At 39.9% G+C, this 12,316-nt stretch overlaps 1 long non-coding RNA gene across 1 annotated transcript; it reads left to right on the top strand.

Moving 5' to 3' along the window:
- Nucleotides 1-3,244: 3,244 nt before the first annotated feature.
- Nucleotides 3,245-11,778, top strand: LOC140322229 (uncharacterized). The gene is made up of 3 exons (XR_011919184.1): nt 3,245-3,426; nt 4,977-5,061; nt 11,636-11,778. It is a non-coding gene; the product is annotated as an uncharacterized lncRNA (long non-coding RNA).
- Nucleotides 11,779-12,316: the final 538 nt, after the last annotated feature.

Below are 12,316 nucleotides of genomic sequence, written 5' to 3'. Positions count from 1 at the left end.
GCGTAGGAAACCAGCATACCTGGCACATTCTGGCCTCCCCTGCAGCTGCTGGGACTGAATGAACCCCTACACACTTGCACAGTTGTCACATTATCCCAATCAAGATAAGCAACAAGGAAAAGAAATAGGATGGTGGTGCCCTTGATGGAATGAGGACAGGTAAGAGTATTTAAAAAGATACAATTAGGAAGGTAATGTTCTTTTATTGCAGATGAAACATTGTCACATTTGCAACAAAGGACGTGCAATGTTTTGTAGCAAGGAAAAAGGAAAAAAGTTAGAATCATTCATTAGCAGAAAAAAGCATCTGGGTCTGACGCGTTTCACCGTATTGGTTTCTTCAGAGGAGAGCAAGACTTACATCTATCACTGTATAGTAGTTATCAATTTTTCTGGAATGCAGATTAAGTGAAAAAGAAGACATTTCACTCCCTTGAAGTACCTTCTTTTCAGGTACTTTTCACACAAATTATAGTTCAGAGGAATGTGGCTCAAAATATGAAAGTGGCCCTTTCCAATGATTTGGAAGTCTGGTGGCTCAGTGGTTAGCACTCTTGCCTTTGCAGCACTAGGCCCCAGGTTCGACTCTCGGCCAGGACACTATCTGCATGGAGTTTGCAAGTTCTCACCATGTCTGCATGGGTTTCCTCCTACTTCCCAAAATCATGCAGTAAGGTTAATTGGCTTCCCCTCAAAATTGACTTTAGACTACATTAATGACATATGACTATGGTAGGGACATTGTGAGCTCCTTTGAGGGACACCTAGTGACATGACTATTGACTGTACAGCACTGTGTAATATGATGGCTCTATGTAAATACTAATAATGTAATAATAATAATAATAATAATAGTAATAAAGCCTATGGTTGATTTGAATTATTAAAGAGCCATATACATAAGTCAGCTTGTGTAAAGCTTCTGTAATGTTAGAGACATATCTAGGGCAGGATGAATAACTGTGACCAGACAGCAAAGTATGTCACTGCTTATGACTTAATCCTCTGTATGTGATCTCATCAAGGTTGCAGACAATGGAAGCTTAGATCTGCTTGATTAAATGTAACACTTAGCTGGATAGTGGATTAATAACCTGGCTGGTTACATGGCTTTTCTACAAGGCACTTTCATTTTGTCCTGCAGTTCGGAATTTCCGTCATTGGGGTTGATTTTTTAAAATTCTCCAAGGCTGAAAAATTTAATCAGTGAAGCTGGGTGATCCAGCAAACCTGGAATAATTTCTTAAAAGTCATTTGATATTTGATAGCAAATGTTTTCAATTCAGGACCAGATCCATTTCAGGTTTGCTGGATCATCCAGACTCAGTGATGAAAGTGTATCCTCTCCAGCCTTGGGGGGCTTTAATCGATCAGGCCCGATGTCTTCTTACCCTCTGATATATTTTTATTTCTGATGTTGAAACATAAAGTCAATCAGGGAAGATCTGATGGAAGTACATCGCCCTCTGCTGCACAAATAGGATTACATCCTCTGTTATTATTAAAGCAAATCAAAATGTAGCAGCTGAACCACTTTGGGTTTTCTTTTTTATTGCTGCACACAGACAAACCAGGCAGAATTACAGAGAACCTAAATTTACTTAAAGCGGACCTAAACTCATGAAACAAAAAGTCAATAGGAGGTAGAACTGTTTGGTCAAAAACATAAAGCTCTGGTTCTTTATGACATATTTCCTCATGACATCAGGGAAAGTTTCTTCCCCTTTGGGTGACACATAGACAGGGGCGTAGTGGGGTGGGCACGTTTACATAGCAATGATGCACATGCACGCTCACCATGGATTGCACCGTGCCCCCTCTTCTTTTTTTATGACTACACCCCTGCTTGTGATCCAATGAGCCTGCAAGGCTTCCATCACAGTGCTGGTTCTTATCCTCCCTGGTTGTACAAACAATAGGTATTTTTAAATGTAGAAGCAGTACATTTAAAAATACTTAATATTTTAAATTTCCCATCTGGTCCAGCCTCCCAGCCTCAGGCCTAGCCGGCATCTGCATTCCCAGGCCTCACATCCCCAATGTTCACACACTGGGAACGCAGGTGCCAAACGGGCATCACCAGGTTACACAGATGCCAGCTGGGCATTGCCAGGAGAAGAAGATGCCGGGCATCTCTGGAAGACACCTTGGGCTCACTAGGTAAGCTTTTAAAACACCCTGGCAATTCCACCCCGAGTTTGGCTCGGGGTTACCACTTTTCGTACTGAAAATTAACCCCGAGCCACACTCAGGATTACAACCAGGGAGTTTAAGAACCATCCTCTGCACATTTAACAATGGACATAATTGTTTGCAGTTCTGGTACCGCTCACCATGGTCCTCATTCATCCCCTATAGAGCTGCCGCTACATGTATCGCCTCCCCCAAGACATGGGCTCCCTGGCACGAGGAAGTGATAACCGCACCACAACCTCAATGTCAGTCTGAACATTGCCTTAGGAGCCTTCCCTCAGGGCAGTTGGGGAGGGGCAGTTTCAGGGAAGGTAGCCGGCCTGGGGAAATAAAAAGTACAATTCCAGCCCCGCCTGCAAGACACCAGACCTCAAACATATTAGGCAGGAAGAACCAATGCAATAGATTGTAAGTAGAAATACAAACAGTCACAAATATCAACAAAAATTCAACAAAAATGCCTACTTCCACTATCCAGTAACACAAGTCCCAGCGTGTCTTGGAGAGTGGCCCTTGGAGTCATAAATGAGAGCTTGTGAATAAAGATGAAACTGTTCCCACATCCGTCATCTTTCCTCACTTGCAGAAATGAGTAGTCAGGACCACCACTGAAAATTTCTGGGCCCCATACTAGGTAAATTTTCTGGCCCCCTCAGCCATATCTAAAAGTTCCAGCATTGCAAAATTCAAGCTCTTTGATCAGGGCCTGGTACCCCTGTCCTCCTGGGGGCGAACTTTCCACCTCACACACCACCCACAGCCATATATGCAATCCTTTTCCCTCTCCTCATATTACGAGCTCCTCTTCCTTCTTCTCCTTGGGGGCAGGTTCTTCTCCTCAGACCTTCACCCAATCACAGTCTTCTTCCTGTGCAGCTCACAAAGGAGTCCAGGGCACAGTAGCTGTCTGCTCAGTAGTTCCTAAGATTATAAAGTTCCTGTGGCTTTTAGGACCACCAACATAGGCAGCAGTGAAGGTACCGGGCAGGGCCTGATCTAAGCATGTGTATATCAAACACCAAGGCACCTTATATGTCTATACTCATTCCAGGGTACTGACACGCTCAGCTGTAAAACAAATATCAAGTTCTAAACTTTTAACTTTCAACTTTTCATATTTTTTTAGAAGACCTTTTTTTCCTTGCAAGATCTCTACCTAAGTTTCTATGAACAAGGCTGGGTATAGAGCTTCGGACCTTGACAGAAACACTTTAACTTTAATCGTCTGTTAAGGTAAGTAATAATGATCATCCATAAGTCCTTTGCCTCTGTTCAGTTGTCCCCTATCCCAGCTCTGTCTATTCCAATACCTTTCTCTCCAGACATTTTATTTGCAAATGTTCTTCATGTACTTTTTTCACTATGATGTCACTATAGGGCACAAACAACTTAATAAGCCAGACTTTCTTAAACTTTTTAAAATAGGGGAACCATTGAAAATAAAATTCAGGTCTTCAGGGCCCCCTTCTATAATTACTATATCCACAGCTCACAATATAGTATTATGGTGGTCAGTGGGCAGAATTCCTCTTACATTGTTGGCCATTTGAAGGAATGTCACCCTTACAGATAGCCAAAAACATCATTGGTGTCACTTATACTGACTTGAGAGGTACAAACTGCTCACTGCTCAAGGAACCCCTAGAAACCTCTGGAGGAACCCTGATTGGGAAACAACACCCTAAGCTGTGAAGTATTCTGGTTAATAAACAAGTCAAAGTGTTTGAATCTCGGCCAGGACACTATCTGCATTGGGTTGCGTGGGTTTCCCCAGGTACTCCAGTTTCCTTCCACATTCAACAGACATATAGTTAGGTTAATTGGCTTCCCCAAAAAATTGGCCATGGACTGTTGTAAGGAGTGGAATTTTACTGAAGTCTGAAGTTTAATGACTTTTGTGTTTTTGCTTTATTTTGTACATAATATGGTTGTGTTGAAATTAGCTGTATTCTTCTTATCAGTAAACTAACATCTGCCTCCCACCCTTACCTTAATAATCTGCCTCCCCCTTAGACCTGAAACATTCCGTGCTCAGCGAAACAGCGATGACCACATTTTCTTTTCTTATTAATTTTCTGTTTTTTACTAACTGCCAGGTATGATTCACACGCTGTTTGGCGATATAAACTGCAATGTGATAATAAAAAATTGAGACTGATTTAACTACATGTTTGAGTTGTGTGTGTTTGTTACTCTCCCTCCCAGCGCTGAAAAAAGAAGCCACCAGAGAGGGATAACTGGACTGGGACCAGCTGGAGATTGTATTGATTTATTGATGACATTTAATAATGCTAGGGACATTTGATTGTGAGCTCCTTTGAGAGACAACTAGTGACGTGACATTGTGAAGCATAATATGTTGGCACTATATAAATTCTAAATAATAAAAATAAATGTAATCTTAATCTGCTAAAGGTTTAAGGTATACAAGGGTATATCATCAATAGTATCATTGTTACCAGAATCAGACTACCAGTCATATATTTAAACATTAGAACAATCTTTGGGGGAATATAAAAAAGATATTTTCTGTAAATTTGGGCAAGTAAAAGCAAGTTGTGATAGATTATCAAGAATAGAAAATACATGAATCAACCTCCTCCAAAAAGAAAAAAACAAGAAGGGGATTCTGGAAATCATGATACACAAAGCAAGAACTTCATATTGCAACAAGAACAAGGTCAACTTGAGGAATTAACTGACGATTTAACTTCATGTATATTTACCAATGCTGTATTTGGGTTAGAGATTGGGGGTTATTGTTGATTTGTTTTTTTTTCCAGGACTTCCTAATGATGGACACACGGACTCGTATGTTCAGCCCTAGCGTTTCTCCTGTTATCCATATGGCACAATGTGGAAAAATAAGTAAGTCTGTCCCACCAGCCCTGTTTATTATAAATTTGATATATTTCAAATTACAGTGGTACCTCAGTATACGTCTGCTTTGGAATAAGTCCAACTTAGTATAAGTCCTGTGTGGACACCAAAAATCTTGCTTGGTATAAAACCTTTGTGCTAGAACTTGTATGGGTCAAAATGAGTCATATACTGCGCGCTCTCCTTTTTACCTCTCTTGAGACAAAGCCACGACTGCCCATGAGCGTCAGTACGCCAGTTGCCACCATTCAGTGAACAACCCGCGCTATATATCTCTGTGAATTACATAACATCTCCTCCTCCTCCCTTCTCAGCACCATCCTAGTAGGCACTCGACTCTTCTCAGCAAGGTAAAGCGAGGTTACATTTTCATTTATTTCATCTAATTGCTTTTGTATTTATGTATTTTAGTATTAAGCAGTATTTAAATTGTTTTATACAGCCCCATCAATGTATAATATGCCAATAACAATAGGATTTTTTTTTTCATGGGAACAGATTAATTGTTTTCCTTTTATTTATGGGAAAAAATTTGTTTGGTATAAGTCCAAGGATCTGGAACGGATTAAGAACTTATAGCAACGTACCACTGTGAATAGGATATCAACATAATAATTGGGCAAATTACTCTATACCATATTGCTCCCCAATCTAACAAAAGCAGAGTAGGCAACTTGGAGCTCTATTGAGAATTATGGGAATATATTTAATGAATCTGCTAGCAAGGGAGTCATAAATGTTATTTATGATGAATATAACAATCCCAATGAAATTAGGCATTGTGTTTTGGACTTTAAAGTTTTTTGTAACTGAGACAGGAAAACATCCAAGAAAATCATATTTAATAAATCAACTTTTCATGGAGCTACTAAAAACTTGCAATTAAAAAATTCCATATTACTAAATATGCTTTAATTCTATGTTTTGTACTGTCTTTAAAGTCTACACATAGACCCTTTAGAGCAGCGGTCACCAACCAGTGGTCATAGAGCATGTATCGTTGCAGAGCCATATCCATATAATACTGTTTCGACCATTACAACATTCACCCTTCTCCGTGAATACCGATTCTCATCCAATTGTTTTATCTGTTTATTTCTCAGATTCTCTTTTACATAGCATTAGACTATCATTTCTTGTTTGGTCTTAGATTTATTCAAATATTGTGAAAAAAAGACTATAGTGAGTGAGGAAAAGCAAACAAATATTTTGTTTTTCATTAGTAATACCAAAGATAATGCATCTAATGGTAATAGTAACAATAGTAATACTTCACTTAACCATGAGCTGATCAATGAATCAGAGCCCCCACAGTCCTCGTCAGGCACCATTAGAAAGATCAATATTTTACAAATGTATTTATCTTTTTAAAATAATTCAAATTAATGGTCTGCAGGATTTAAAATTATGAATATAGTGGTCTGTGAGGTACGAAAGGTTGGCGACCGCTGCATTAGAGCCACTGTGACATCCCATGGTGGCTGGGATGAAACTAGTATTCCAGTCTTTTGCAATCTCTCTTCACCTTGTGTTACTACATAGGCACCAAAAGGTACCGAACCCATCATCATCCACCAGACACCATGGACTTCCATAATGTGGGTACCTTTCCAACTGATTAATTTCTATGAGCTAGAGATGTGAAAAAATCTTTGTATTTCTATCCTACATGGTAATGATATGCCATGGTTTCTTGGATACTATAGAAATAAGCATAAACTAAATGTTTAGCTATTCATTGCAGCTCTTCCACATTTACTTTTGTTTATGGTTAAATTTATCATTAGCTCCAGGATACAGTGATGGGTTCCAACTTTGCTCCCAGTTACATCAATGTATTAATTAGTAAAATGTATTCCTTTATTTTTAGTCATTCGTTTTAGTCTGGTCATGTACTGATTTGTATAAAGATAATATTTTCTTTTAATTTGGAATGGTGAGGGGAGCCTATGCATTTTATGAATGTTTTACTTAGTGCATGTCAACAATTTAGTTCATTCTTAAATTGGATGTGACATGTTTCCTTTTCTTGGATGTGAAATTATTATAGAACAAGAGGCAGATTTGTGCCCACCATTTTCAGAATCAGATCAGAATGGATATCTTTCTGCTAAACAGTTTCATCCAGCCCCCGTAAAGAGGAGTTTATCCTCAGACCAGTATATTGGGGTTCAACAAGTTGTAAGTATAAAGCCCCAATTTTAACAGAAAGGGTGTGAAATAATGTCTGCGTTGCTCAATAAGGAATACCCAAAACATGACTTGGAAGCAACTGCATCCAGCATTGGGTAAAATGATTGGAAAGATTTTGCTTCAATTTAGTTTTAAAACTACTGACTGCATGCTTATTGCTCTAACATTTTTTTATGTCAGTCTGCAAAAACATTGGTTAGTACTTTAAACTGATATTTAAAAATTTCAGAGGATGGAGAAACTAAAGTGCTAGGAGAGGGGTGGCTATGAGTAATTGCCCTGGGAGTGGCTCTAAATCTAGGAGGGAATAAATAGATTTGAGGGGCCCCTGAATGGGTGCTTTGAGGGGTGCTTGGATTCAGAATCTTTGAAGTACACTAAATAGGGGGGTGGGGGTTCTCTGAGGGGTTCTGGAGGGAAGGGGAATTTGAAGTTTTGGAAGAATGAAGTGGACTTTTCAGGTTAGGAAATTATCTGAGGTTCTTGCTTACATTCAGCTTGCCTGTCAGAATGGGTAACTAAAGGAAATCTTCAGATTCTACCCCTCTTTCTCTTAGTGACCAGAAAAGGGCATTACCGTTTATCTAAGGGGGCATTTCTAAATTCCAGCCTTTGACAATGCCTGGTGCTGGATTCAGAGTGTTCTGCCATCAGGCATTTGCTGCTTCTGCATAACCTGCCCAGATAATATTAGCTAGACCTGTGCAGGTATAAACTAATAATGCCTTTCTGCCAACGTATACCCTTACCATATTACCATAATAAATAGTGTTCTATGCAACCATAAAATAAAGTGAGACTATTTACCGAAATTCTCTTCCTGATACATAAATAAAATATATCAGGTGCCTAGGAAGACGAGGGTAGCTTGTCTTTTATTATTATTACACAGTATTTATATAACACCATCATATTATGCAGTATTGTACAAAGTCCATAACAGTGTCACTAACTGTCCTTCAAAGGAGCTCACAATCTAATGTTCCTACCATAGTCATATGGGGAGAGCCTGCAAACTCCATGCAGATAATGTCCTGGCTGGGAATTGAACCTGGGACCTAGCGCTGCAAAAGGCGGAGTGCTAACCCCTGAGCCACCATACTGCCCAGGTGAGCTTGGAGACAGGAGGGTGTCAAAGGTACATGAGTGACAATAAAATAGTATAGTCATAGGTAGTCAAGGTTGACACCTTGCTGGCAGGATGATGCACAGATTTGTGAGCTGACACAGTTCCGGACAACTCAACAATAGAGGAATGGAGTGAAGGAATTTAAATAGCCCCCAGGTGGCACGTGTTCATGTGTATGTGCACACATCGGTGCATGGCATGTGCAAAGATGTGTGTGGTGTGCACAGAGATATGTGCACTGATATACCATGATCGGGTATGTAGGCATGCACACAAGCAGTCCTACACATTCTCCTATACAATGTCTTCACGTATAGTGAAAAGAGTAAATGAGCCCTTGGCCCCATAAGCTCGCTTTAGCTGAAATAGCTTCTTGTGGTCATTTTGCATATTTTTCCAATGGTGTCTGTTTAATATTTGACCATTCTTACATGCAAAATATCTTAAGTTATTCCCCTAGTTAGCTAGTTTTCTTCTGCAAGTTGGATTTCAATTAGAGCTAGGGCAGTCCATAGCCAACCATTTATTCTCTTTTAACCATTGATGGACCATCTTGATGGACTCGTTAGTGTGCTTTGAATAATTGTGTTGAAAGAAAAATTTCTGATTCTGCCTTAAACTTTTGAAGAGATTGTCTTATATTCTGATCCAGCACACTTTTATATATAATGTAAATTTATAGTTGACTTAATGACTGCAAGCTGCTCAGACCTTGAAGCTTTAAAGTATTCCCAAATGAAACCTTTCCATCACTATGATTCACTATTGGTATGTTTCTTTCTGGAAATGCTTTTTTGTTTGCACCAAATATGTCTACTGTTATGTGGACAAACAACTCTATCTTTGATTTATTAGTACACAACACCTTGTTCTAGAAGGCCTGTTGTTCCATGGCAAACTGTACTCTAGCTTTAATATTCTTTTTGGACACCAAAGATTTTTTCCTAGCATACATTTCTAGATGTGGATGAATGTACTTTGACACCAACTGTTGCAAGAGTTACCTGTAGATTCCTGCAATATATTATTGGGGTTCTTGGAAAAACTTAGATGTGGTTAGGAGATGCTCATGTGTCCGGCGACTCTGTGCTGTGCGCCATCGCATTATGAAACATGGTTTAGTCTGTCCATGCTGTCATTTGCAGCAGCCAGGAGAACTAAGATAGCAGCAGCCCCTTCTTCTCTTTAGTCGTGCAACCTGATGGATTTATGGCATCCCCAGCATCCATTGTTAGGCTGTGCACAGCTGAAGGGGATTCTAGAGGCTCTATCCTGCACTGCTATTGGCTGCTGAGACCTTAGAGCCGCTCTGCTCCCAGTCACCAGGGACTGTTGTAGCGTGTTGTATAGCTGGGCTAATCTGTGCTGAAGTGTGATTTCGTCTGATTTACTGTTGCTGACCTTGCCTGTTCCTGACCTATTGTTTGTATCCTGCCTGGAGCGACCTTTTGCCTGTGACCCCAACTCTGCTTGTTTTTTGCCCTTGTGTACGTTGTTTGGTGGACCGATATTCTGTGTATGACCTCTGCTCTGTATTCTGGACTTGGCTCTGTTGGAATCTTGGTCTAGCTTTATCTCTGGGCTCCTAGCTTGCTGCCAGCCCATTCCCAGACACTATACTTTGCGCAGTAAGTCCTGGGGGCAACCAAGTGCTGGGAGTCACATCCAGTCTCCCGAGGCTGAGCGGGGGCTTGCTATAGGTGAAGACTGCAGCGTTAGATTGGGGGACCGGTGTCTGGTGAGGACTGGTGCTGACCAGGGCCTTACAGATGTGAATTTGTTGGGACATCAAGTCTTGACCATGAATATAGTAGTCACTGGTAGAATATTACAATTTTTTTGGAAGTATCCAAATAATTACTCATTAGCATCCACAACCTTCTTTCTGGGGTCTTTAAAAAGCTCTTCTAATCTTGGTATAATGACACATGACATGTCCATAGCATAGAGAACATCAGAGCCCAAATATCTAAAGTTAATTAAGCTATCAATTCTTATAAATTCTACATCTAAGGAGGTTCTAGTCGCTGGCAAACTAATCTAGGACAACTGCTTCTAATTTAATGGATTTGTAGTGGTGATAAATAAAATACTATACTTCCTTTTTTCACATCAAAACTTTGCATTTACAATCATTTGAATTATGAGAATGAATACCTTAGCAGTGGTTTATTGTTTCAATTGTTTTAGTGGGTTTTTCATTAGGTAAACATACATACACAAGGAATTACATACAATAATCAAATAGGGGAAGAAACCAAAAAAGGGGAACAAACAGTAACAAAAAAAGGTGAAGTATGTAAAAAAAGCCCTTTATCAAATGTTGAGTCAACAACTGATAATACAAAATAAAACAAAACTGGAGGGTGTATGTCCTTGTTGGTTTTGCCAGTGTACATACCGTAATAAAAACCAGGTATCAGGTGTAATACACATTTAAACCTTATATACTCTTAGATTATAAGCTCTTCGGGGCAGGGTCCTCTCCTCCTCCTGTGTCACTGTCTGTATCTGTCGGCGCTTTGAAATCCCTATTTAATGTACAGCGCTGTATAATATGTTGGTGCTATATAAATACTGTTTATTAATAAAAATTATATACTCTGACCGTGAATGTTATAGGAATACTATGGGAATCCAACAGTATTACTATCCATGAAAGTGAAGTTTAATATCATCATCGCTTTCCTTCGAGAATCAATTAACACTCGGGGTGGGGGATAAGGTAAGGACAAGGGGAAGACAAAAATAAACTTAGCCCAACTAGTCAGGGAAGGGGGGGGTAGTTAAGGAAAAAGATGGAGGGGTTGGTACAAGTATGGTAGTAGGGGAAATAGGAGGTGGAAGGAAAAAGTGCTAGGGAGAGACGAGAGCTCATTCTCAATATTAATATATACTATTGATGGTCCAAGATAAGAAGGCTCAAAAGTGAGGAGATTCCTTAAACCAATTCCAAGCAGACCAGGTCAACATGTCTTTTTCCACCTGGTCATCATCCTCCACAACTAGCTGTTCCATGTGTTCGATTCCTTTAAAATTTTACAAGCCACTCTTTTAGAGAAGGAACGGCCGTCTGCTTCCAAAATCTAGGGATGATTGACAGACAATGAAGAAGCACACTTTTTTTGGCGGACTTGATCCATCCTGAATATGAGGCAACCTTAGGGCTATTGGGGACATTAGAATCAGGGAGTGTATTGTAAATATTTACTGCTGTCTTTTATCTCCTAAAATCAAAAGATGGCCGGACATTCCCCCCAAATGTGGATCATAGGACCATAGGCCAGCATCTTGTCTGGGGATGTAGATGAAATGCGGTATAAATCCATTGGCAAGATACCATCTGGAAAAGGATTTTATAGTTGGTCTCCTGAGCTTTTCATGTGAGGGTGAGTTTGTGTGTCAAGATAAAATCTTTTTTCCCCCAGTCTAGGGCTGATATAAGTGCACCTAAGTCGGTCTCCCAGTTTGGCATGTAAATAGGGGGATTAGAATCATTTTTCTGGAGGAGTATGTTTTATAGTAGAGATATAGTGGGTTGGATGATTTTGTGAAAGAGAGGCTCCAATGTAACAAAGATTTATTGGGATGGAACGATAACTGCTTATATGGGACTCAGGATGACATATTAGGCCAGGCTTGGGTAGTGAGGGATGATAAAGGGGGAGGTGATCATTTTGGAGTATATAACTGAGATGGTGGCCATCAGAGGCTGTCCATAACAGGGAACGTTTTGATCTCATTACCGGGGGGGGGTTAAGGCAGGATTGTCCAATAAAGGGGTCATACGGACTGGTTTAGTAGAAAGTTTACCCACTCGAAAGGGGGTTGTATGTATATATATACAATCAACACAAAGCCAACTTCTTTTCAAATTTAATTAGGTCTCATCGTCTCTGCATATTGATCAAAGGAGGTTGA

This window comes from Pyxicephalus adspersus, chromosome 2 (assembly GCF_032062135.1).
Source record: "Pyxicephalus adspersus chromosome 2, UCB_Pads_2.0, whole genome shotgun sequence".
Taxonomy (NCBI): Eukaryota; Metazoa; Chordata; class Amphibia; order Anura; family Pyxicephalidae; genus Pyxicephalus; species Pyxicephalus adspersus.
The sequence above is the reverse complement of the archived record's forward strand: the minus strand, read 5'-3'. Positions and strand labels throughout refer to the sequence as shown.